The following is a 9,984-nucleotide window of genomic DNA, read 5'->3' as shown; positions in this document are numbered from 1 at the left end:
GAAGGAAGCCCCGCCCCGCTGCGGCCCCGCCCGTCACCTCCCGGCGCGGGGTGGAGGTCGCGGGTGGGTGTGCTGGGCCGGGCCGGGCCGGGCCGCGTCGGTGTCGTACCGTGCTGGGAGATGCCGCACGATGCGAGTAAGCCCAGCACCGCTTTCGGGACATTTGCCTTTCAAGGGCTCCTCGTCCGGATGGGGCCCGGGAGCCGGTGCTGGACGCGTGCTCACGGGCGCCTCTGGGCGGCATTTTCTCACAGAATCACGCACTGTTSTGAGTTGGAAGAGACCCACAAGGATCATCGAGTCCAACTCCTGACCCTGCACAGGACAGCCCCAGAGTCACACCATGTGCCTACCTGAGAGCATTGAGCAAACACTTCTTGAGTTCCGTCAGGCTTGGTGCTGTGACCACTGCCCTGGGGAGCTGTTCCAGTGCCCAAACACCCGCTGGGTGAAGAGCCTTTTCCTAATAGCCAACCTAAACTTTCCCTGACACAGCTTCAGGTGCATCAAATCCTGTCACTGTGAGGATGTTTTTGGTGGCTCTGCTGGTGGCCCGTCCTGAGGGTCCCGAAGGGCGCTCAGTCACAGCCCCCCAGACATGCTGCCCTACTCAAAACACAGCTTCCTTGTGGGGTCATGCAGATGTGCCCACACCTAGCATGCAAAAAAAAAGAAAAAAAAAAAGAGGCTGTGTTATCCTGTTCCTGACTGGTAACTGCTGGTCAAGGTTGGGATTGCCAGCATTGGCAGCCAGAGTCCTCACCCAGAGTCAGAAGCTGGAGCTGAGGGACATCTACTGCTGCACCAGGGCCTCTCAGACACACCTGCTACTGTCTGCCCACAAATATCCTGTTTGACACGAAAGCACTAAATTAAAGTGCGTTTGGCTCAGCTAGCAGCTTCCTAGAAGGGAAATGCAACACGTTAAGGAGTGCACCAACATGCAGATCCTTTACATGGGCTTCCATCATTTAAACGAGTAGAGGGGGGAAGAGGACAGCAGCACTGATTGCTCTTCCTGGTAGTTGGACTGAGAAGCACTATGGCATCTCTCACAGAAGTGAGAGCAAGCCCAAGGAAAAGCTGTTCCACAGCACGGTGCAGGGCAGGGTGAGTTTGTGTCCCAATTCATCCAATGCAGAGGAAGGAGAGAGTATGGGGCCCAGGAATGTGAGAGATGGGGTGCTGAGAATGGACTGGAAAGATGCTGCAAAGCACCAGGTTGGATTGAGCTGAAATGTTCCACAACRAGCTGAATTTAGCACTGGACTACACCAATGAGCTCTACTTGCAAAAAGGGGGAATTTTTTTCCCGCTTCTTAACAAACATTAGAGGTGAAATTGGATATATTGTTTCATTTCTTGGCATAAATAATTGTGCAGACTATAATGAACAGATGTATGGTATAATGGTACTCTGTATTCATATGTTATATGATGTACACTTGCAGACATCAAAAACAAATATAATTATCGGAATTATAACAGTTCTGCACTATTCAGAGACTTGTATTCACTCTGCCATGCATCACTGAAGATGAAGAAAGATTACTTAAATAAGTAAGTACAGTAACATTCATGATTTTGTAGAGGAAGGGCCAATTTTTGTTTCTTACAACCATTCAATGAACACCCAGTAACAGAAATTGTGAATCAACAGCTACAGCCTGATCACATGATAGAGACAACAATGATGTCTAAAAGTCTTGTACTTTCTAGTTTTTATTATTTATGAAAACACTTTCCACCTGAGGAGTCTGGAAGAATGTGGGAATTGGTAGAGATGTGGGGTTGAAAAAGGAGGAGGAAAACAAACACATTCCTTGAGAGAAGTTCTAGGCTTTGTACTTTAAGGCAGGGGGTCCTAGTTGCTTCCCCACTCTTATATTTTAAGAGCCCATTATTGAAAGCCCCATTTCAGACCTTCACAAATGTGGTTAAAAATCTCAGCTGCCATTGAATGGGGATTTTCCAGGAAATGCTCAGTAACATGGACATAAAAGCCCTGGGACATGCATTSGGTTTCTGTGAGGCCGAATATTCTAGATGCTGCCTCTTTGGTTACTTGGAGTTGAMTCACAAAGCAACTATCCCCATACTCATAATGTTTTTGTTCTTACCTGTGTAAAATACACCCAGTGATCTCTTACAGAGACTGGTGATACTATAAATAGGAAAATGTTTTTAGTTGCCAATATCCAGTTCATGTACTTATTTCTTCTTGCACAGTGCAGAGGATGGATTAGACAATTTAATATACAACATAAGTGCAATAAACTGTTATAAAACCAAGAACTATTGAGAGGTATGTAGTGAATTAGAACCTCTCTCCTACTTGTCCCTGACACTTGTATTTCCAACTTCATCATCCTAGCTTCTCAAAATTCTCGCCTGGATTTCTGGGAAATATCTTAATTTTTCACTCCTAAGCCCATCCCAGCTATTAGCTTTTTACAAACCCCTTAACAAAAAGAAGTGAGTGTTCTTGGCTGGAGTTTTGTGAACTTACGAGCAATAGTGAGGGGAGGAAAAAAAGACCATTTCTAAACTTGGGATAGTTCCCGGATCCACTTGACCTTTGACCTTGCAAAGAGTTGTACCCRTACCACGAAGGGGAAGAGAGGAGCTCACAAAGGGAGAGGGAAGCACAGCAGCAACAGGAGCTACAGAGACCGGTGCTGCTGATGGGAGAGGTGTCTGTTACCACAGCAGTACTCTGGTTTTCCTTACCTCCTTTCATTACTCCTGGAGTTTTCTCTGTACAAGATTGCTGCTGATTTCCATGGGCATTATTCCAACCCTGCTGGACCAAGTGGGTCTCCAGTAAAGTCTTTCTGATCCAATGAAGGGAGAGTGGGCTTTCGGCAGGGTCACCGTGGGAATGGATGGATGTACATCCTACTTCTTCAGCCTGCAACAGATGAAAAGAGGAAGAAGCCCGAAGGCATTGGGGCATTTCTGTTACTGTTTGCTGCTCATTCTCTTTGTGCTTTGCGTATTAGCTACAGGTCACGAGCTTCCCTGGGGACATATCTGTTTTCTTGCCAAGAACATCCATAAGCTTCTGTAATGAGGCCCGGCAGGTGAGCTCAGTCATTGTACAACAATGAACAAGGCTGTGTTGCAGCCTTGTTTTGGGAAGTCTCACAGCCAAGTTTCAGCGCTTATATTCTGCAGATGCACAAAAACTTGGTTACTCAGGAATTTGGCACTTAAATTTGAATTGTGCGTTGGGCCATCACAGTAAACAATTCAACAAGTTAAATTGTGTCTCACAGTTTCTATGTCGCCAATCCAAGACACACTACCAGCAAGAATTCAGACCCTGTGAAATGCAGACATTAATTTGGTAGAGCTCAGTGGTGTATACTATGCTTCATGGGGTCTAGGGAGGAAGGGGCTTGTGCCCAGAGATTGGATAGAACTTGTGCTTTTAAGAAGTGCCATGGAATAATTAGCATGGTCATCCAGGGATAGCTGGAAGTAAGGCAAAAAAAAATAGTGAGAACAAAGGTAGAAATGCTGTTTGGACAAAAGAAAAAAAGAGGCCCAAATGAAGCTCCCAATACAAAACATCTTCTTTCCTTCAGTGCCTTTTTACCCAAGTTGCTTTTCTTCTTCTAGTAGGACCCCACTATTCTAAGTCCTCTTTCCCTTTACTTCCCTTCCCAATTACCTGATCTTCCAATACTGGCTCCCAAACTGTGTGATTGCAAAAGTATCTGAAGAGGATGTTTATCTCCTCCTTCTGCTGACTGAAGGTCAGGCATGCTTGTTCAGAGCATGAGATTTGAGGCCAAAGTGATTTATACAGCTGTCTTCATACATATTTGCTAATATTGTTTGATGTGTGTAATTTTGTGAAATTTTTTTCCCTGTAAAAACCTTGATTTTACTCTTCTAGAAGACTATATCCTGTATAGTTCCCTTTACTTTTGTAGTGTCACTTGAACAATAGAATCAGGAATTACACCTCTAGTCCTAGATTGAGCCTGCTGATGTGCCCGTGGCTTAAAGAGCAGAAGCAGAATTTGTTGCTTCTCTCCCAGGCACTTGTCAGGCACCAAAACTGACCATCGAGCAAGTGTGACAAGCTTTGGAGGTAAATGTTGGGAAGTTTTTCTGSTTAGGGAACAGCTGCAACACAGTAGGAGAAAGGCAAGCACAGGGATTATTCTCTTTCTGGCTCCAGTCTTGCCTTCAGAGAAAAATCTTTTTTTTATGCGAGAGCCACTGAGCTCCCAGACCTATCATTATTTAGCTCCAGCTAAAAAAAATTTTGCTTAAGATACATTCACTTTGATGTTTTCCATAATTGCAAGTCTGCTATTCTGTAGTACAATGCTTGAAAAAAAAAAAAAAAACATCCCTCCCCCATCTTCAAGTATATCACTTGTACAGTGGTATCCTCAGGCTGTTTTCAAGCAGAACCTCTTTCTGGAGGAATACTTTCCAGAGAGAGAAAGCCAACAAACATTTCTGCTAAGCAAGGCAGCTGCCTTGTCATACTTCAGCAACGACACACTGCACTGGCTTCTTTCCCACATGGCTCTGCCACTAACCTGTGAGTCTAACACTGACCAGAGCAGGAACAATCATTGCTATGCCATCCATCACTGCTCTAGGATGCTCTGGGTCCCTTACAGTCACAGCCAGGATGGGTAGGGCATGCAGCTGTAGGTCACAATTGTTGCAATAGTGGATCAGCAAACCCTGAAAAAAACTCATGACTGCACTCAGAGATGTTCAGAGCAAAGCACTTTGAGGGTGCTTGCTTAAGATTTTCCATGTTCTTCCAGTGGTCTGTAGCTGTCTGCAGACCCCAGGCTCCATCTTATCCATCCATRGGACAGTTTTGCACTAAAGGAGCATTCCTAGGGGAAGATCTGCAGGATGCTGCCAGARAGCTCAGTGCTCAGTCACACAGCCCCTCCATCCCTGACAGGTTGCAGAGAGCTGGTGAAAGACCTGATCATGCATGAAGTTCACTTGCTCATAATTTTTGCTCCATGAATGCTGCAGACCTGGGATAATCCTGTAGGGGAAACCATGAAGGGTGATGGATAGTAAAAATTTGATTCAATGCAAAGTGTAATACAARAAGATCAGGCATGTACTACAGTCTTTAATTCTTTGTGGAGAAGTGCATGGTGTGAGAGTTGAGGCTATGTGAGTTACATACGCGGAGCAAACAGAAGAGTGCACATGAACAGATCTGGAGCAGACTGCACTGTCAGCAGCCAGGGAATGCTGCGCAATTGCAGCGGCATGGCAAGGTATGAATGCTATGCAGCCAGATGGTAATGCCAGAGCTGCAGCTCTCTCRGGCCTTTCCCAGGAAATCCATGTCCAGAAGTGCGTGCACAGAGCAGTGTAGTTTGAAAAAACATGAGAAGCAAACCTGTCCCCCTCCCTTACAAACCTATTTGTAAGGTTGTGAATAGAGTTCTGTGTCTGGGTCTGGGTACCGGTTTTTAAGACAGATACACATCAGCTGGAGAGAGTCCAAAGGAGAAGTTACAAGAAGGCTCAGAGGTCTAGAGAAACTGACCTTTGAGAGGAGACTGGAAGAAGCAGGCTTTGTTTAGTCTAGGGAAGAAAAAATTTAAGTGAGACACAGTACCAGTCCTCAAACACATAAAAGTTTACTGCAAGGAGTAATGCATTACACCATTTGCTGTGGCCACTGGGGAATCTGCAAATGGTTGGGATAGCAAAGCACTTGAGAAGGCCACTAAAGGAAGCTGCTGAATTTACACTGCTGCACATTTTAAAGAATAGGTAGGAAGTTATAAGAAGGGRCAAATTTTAGGGGCAATCAACCCCACCATGAGCTTGGAAGATGAACCCTATGTCACCTTTTGCGATCCCCTCCATCTGAGCTTCGTACCGTGCAATATAGTCATCTTCAGAGGGTAAGACAGTATGACACAACATAACATGATTGTAAAGCAACTAACAATTGAAGAAAAGTATTTACAACTGTAGGGATATAAAAATGTAAAATCAGACATATGGAACCTCACCTAGACAGTAGTATCATCTACTCTAATCATCTACAGTGCTCCTGAGGCTGTCCTGGGAGATCTGGGAGAAACACCTGAAATTTTCAGTTTCTTCTRTACGATGTCAAGCCACCTGTCCCCACCAGCAGCACAGGTGGCACAGCTTAGCACAATGTGGTGAGGAGGAAATGCTCACTCCTTTTTGAAAAGTAGTTGGTACAGCTGAAAAACATACCAACAGCCTTCCAGGCATGTCAGCTTGTTCTCAGCACACAGTGGTCCAGCAGTGAGTGGGGAACATGATACTGAGTCAGTGAGGCTGGGATCCAAATTCAGACTTTTCTCAAAATTGGAGCAAGACCCACATGCTGAGCCTAAAGGCACTGCTCCATTAGCTTGCCTTCCCAAAATACACTTCCTGTATAGGAAAGAATGGCCTAAAGCTTTCCATTGTACAAGGAGGTAATAGGGCTGTGGGCTTTGCTTGAAGAAGTCCCTTCACCCCACTTCTCTGGACGGTTCAGGGAGCACCTGGCTGGTTGGCAGCCTGCCTGTCTCTGCAAAATAGGTTAAGTTTCTGTGCTCCACAAGCAAGARCTGCTGCATAGAAGCAGCTATGGGTTATGCATGCCTTTGTACAGAAAATCATCTTGTGTTCATTATTCTTGTCTCCTAACTAGCTCATTTTCCTGGCTGTTTCTTTCTACAGGGGGAGCAACTCCGCACAGCTACCGGAAATCAGACTGCGCAAGGTGCAGAGTTACCTCTTGTATCAGAAAGGCTCTCATTTGGAAAGCAGCAGAGAACCTCATACCTTTAAATGTGCAGTTGCTCCACTTGGAGGAAGGTGACACTTGTGGAGCAGTATGTCCATTCATGTAAGACAAGTGAGGATGATGCCACTGGGCAGCACYAACAGCATACAGCCAGGCAGCCACTCAGCAGGCAAACTAGGTAAGCTGCTCTCTCCAACTTCCTTTCATCTCTTCTCTAAGAGGAAGCTTCAAACCAGCTGTGCAAGCCCTGAGCTCCCCTATGGTGCTTTGATTCTCTGAGCCATAACTACCTTGTGCCTTCCCTCCAAGCCTCCCATAAAATTAGCTTTGATACACAGCAAGTAAAGAGGGGTGTGGRAACTGCAGACAGTGGCACTTTCAGACCAAGGGAAAGAGGCTCTCGGGGCAGCCTAGCCACCACCTCATTCAGGCTGGGCTGCTGACTGTGTGCATGTTCCACTTGTGCTCTCTGTGGCTGTAGACCTGCAGTCAGGGCCTGAAGTCATCTTTACCATTTAGTTTGTCCCATAAACAGGTCTTCTCCCATCCCTAGGAGCTCTTCCCAGGGCATCCTGCTCTCCATTTATATAGTCTGCTTTGTAATTACTCTTTTTTTTCCCGTGAGAAAGCCTAAGCTATTTYTTCACTAACAGAGAGGGAGATGAAGTGGCTGAGGAGTGATAAATAACATGAAGTGGTGGAGCAGACCTCACATTAAGCCTGAAGTCCACATGTCAAGACATCAGTTCCTCATGTCTTTTGTTGGACCAGCCAATCAACCCCAGTGGATTGGTATGTTTCTTTCCTGACTTTTAAAAAATTATTTATTTAAGTAATTATTTTTTTTGCAGGGCAGGCATCAAGCAGAGGCCTTCCCTGTCRTTGTGCTCGTGTCCCAGGAAGATGCACTTCTATGTGGGTTTCCTGGRAATCAAACTGTAGGGTTTTTACATGACAGCTTTAGGCATAATTTAGTGCTGTTGCTGTCCAGCCCAGCAGTCAGTGACCCTGGCTGGGTCCCCTCGATCWGTGATGCTGCATCACCGCAGCGGTGGCTGGTGCTCGGTGTAGGGACAGAAGCCAAGAGTCCCTRGTGGGCCATGCCACCCTTCCCCTGCAGGGTTTCCCCACCCTGGGCTGTGCCTGGCCGCACGGCGCCTGGCCGGGAGCTCGCAGGTTTCCAGAGCCATCTACGGTCAGGCTGGTTCCCTCGGGCCGGCTCGCCCCCCCGCAGGAAAGGTGGAACCCTTCCAGCCTTGTATGGAGCGGCAGCGGGGGCGGTGCGGGCCCGGCGGCTCCCGAGGCAGCTCCTCTCAGTGCCCTGCAGCGGGATCTCTCCCGATCCACAGCGGATATAAACTGCGGGACATAGGCTGTGAAACGGAGGGCCAAATCCCAACCGGGTGCAAGAGGAAGAAACAATTTGGGGAATTTGGGACTGGGCTCATTGCTCCAGACATGCGTGCTGTGTAAATAACTGCCTCGGTGAAGATGTGCTGCTGTATATTGCCCTGCAGGACACAGGCACAGAGCAGTGGTGGTCTCCTCTCTGCAAAGCGAAAGCTGCCCTTACAGCTCCCCTGGCTCTTCCCTTGCTGAAAAAGGGGAGCATAACATAAAGGACGATGCAGTTTTTTCTTGTGTTCTGGCCAAAGGCAAACTGACCATCACTGTTCCTGGCCAAACGTACCCCAAACATCCCCACCCCATCCTCTTCACAGGAGTTTCAGCACTCTCAACTGGCTGGGAGGCATCCTGCATGGCAACAGGAGCCTGGCCTCTGACCCTATATATTTACTGAAAGCAGTGCTGTAGGAGAGCTTGGCAGCTTTGGGGGTGAAGTAGGAGCCTCATCATAGGCAGAAGAGTTCTGGCCTTGGGGCTGACACAGTGGGATCTACTCCCACTTGGATCCACTTGGGAAGAGACTGTTGCAGCCCTGGCATGGGCCTAGGACATCTCTGACACCGGATCTCTGGCCCTGTCTCACCTATCCTACACAGGCCTTAGCTACAACACACTAGACGGCAAACATCTGCTTCTCTTCAGTCTGCAGAGAAGAGCTGGAATACATTTTTGTGAAAATTGCCAGAGAAAAGCTAAAGGCTGAAGTGTTATCTCCCCATCTCCAAGCAGCAATATGTTACCTCATGGCTATCACATCTTCTAGAGGAATGAACCTTACAAAGACAGGTGGCAGCTGGCTGTCATTTGGAAGAACAGAGCCAGTCTCACCTGCAGAACAGAGCCAGTCTCACCTGGCTGTTGTGCATCCAGCATTTTTCCCCTCAGTGAAGGCCATTTCTCCAGGTGAAATGATTGTTACCATGGTCTCCTTCTCCATCTTAGCATTTTGGTGAGATGTAGTCTGGTATACCTTACTTATGCCCACAGCTCTGAGAAGTTGATCCCAAGYAGTCACCACTGCCTCAAAGTCATTGGACAAAAAGTAAGGATATCCCCTTCTGGGGAAAAGAGAGATGATGAGAATGAGCCACAAGGTCAGTGCAATGGACTTTCTCTTGATTACTTAATCTATGACTTCTTAAAAAATTAMTTCATCTTTCAGAGTATTTTGTACTGTAGTAACTCCTGTGATATCCAATTGGGAAATAGAGTTATAGTCAGGGACAGCAGAAGCTCTCCCATGGTTGGTGACAGCGCACAGATCATGGGGCAGAAAAAATCATCGAGCATATTTCTCTTGCTGTAGTCATTGTGCAGGTTATGCACATTGTACCCAAATGGATAAGGCTGGAGAAGCTGAGCTAATGAAGTATGAGCCTCAGAAAGCTTTTTGTTACTGTTGTGGTAATGAGCCACAGGTGCCTTTACWCTCTCTTGGAAGGCTGAGCTGAAAAAAAAACATCTTTCAGGTACTGCATCAGCCAGGACTTTGAAAAGCAGTGATAAGAGCAAAAGCTTGGGAAGAAGACGAAAGTGACCTGGTCTTACCATAAGACTTGGCAGCTCTGGGGTTGAGCTTTTGGCAAGATCCTGTTCTCCTGCATTACCCCCTGACACCTGATGTGTCTGGGCCACACCATTCACTGCACTGCAGTCTAGCAGAATAGGAATTGGAAATGCCAAGATACTGAAATTTTGTGGAATATCCTGGTTATTTCTTATGAAGTCCCATTCCATACCCTTCACTTTTATAGATGAATTTAGATAATTCTCTAGATACCCCACAGGCAAGAGCC

Source organism: Malurus melanocephalus, unplaced genomic scaffold (assembly GCF_030028575.1).
Source record: "Malurus melanocephalus ecotype Western Australia unplaced genomic scaffold, MMel_1.1 scaffold_2, whole genome shotgun sequence".
Lineage (NCBI taxonomy): Eukaryota > Metazoa > Chordata > Aves > Passeriformes > Maluridae > Malurus > Malurus melanocephalus.
Note: the sequence above shows the minus strand (reverse complement) of the source record.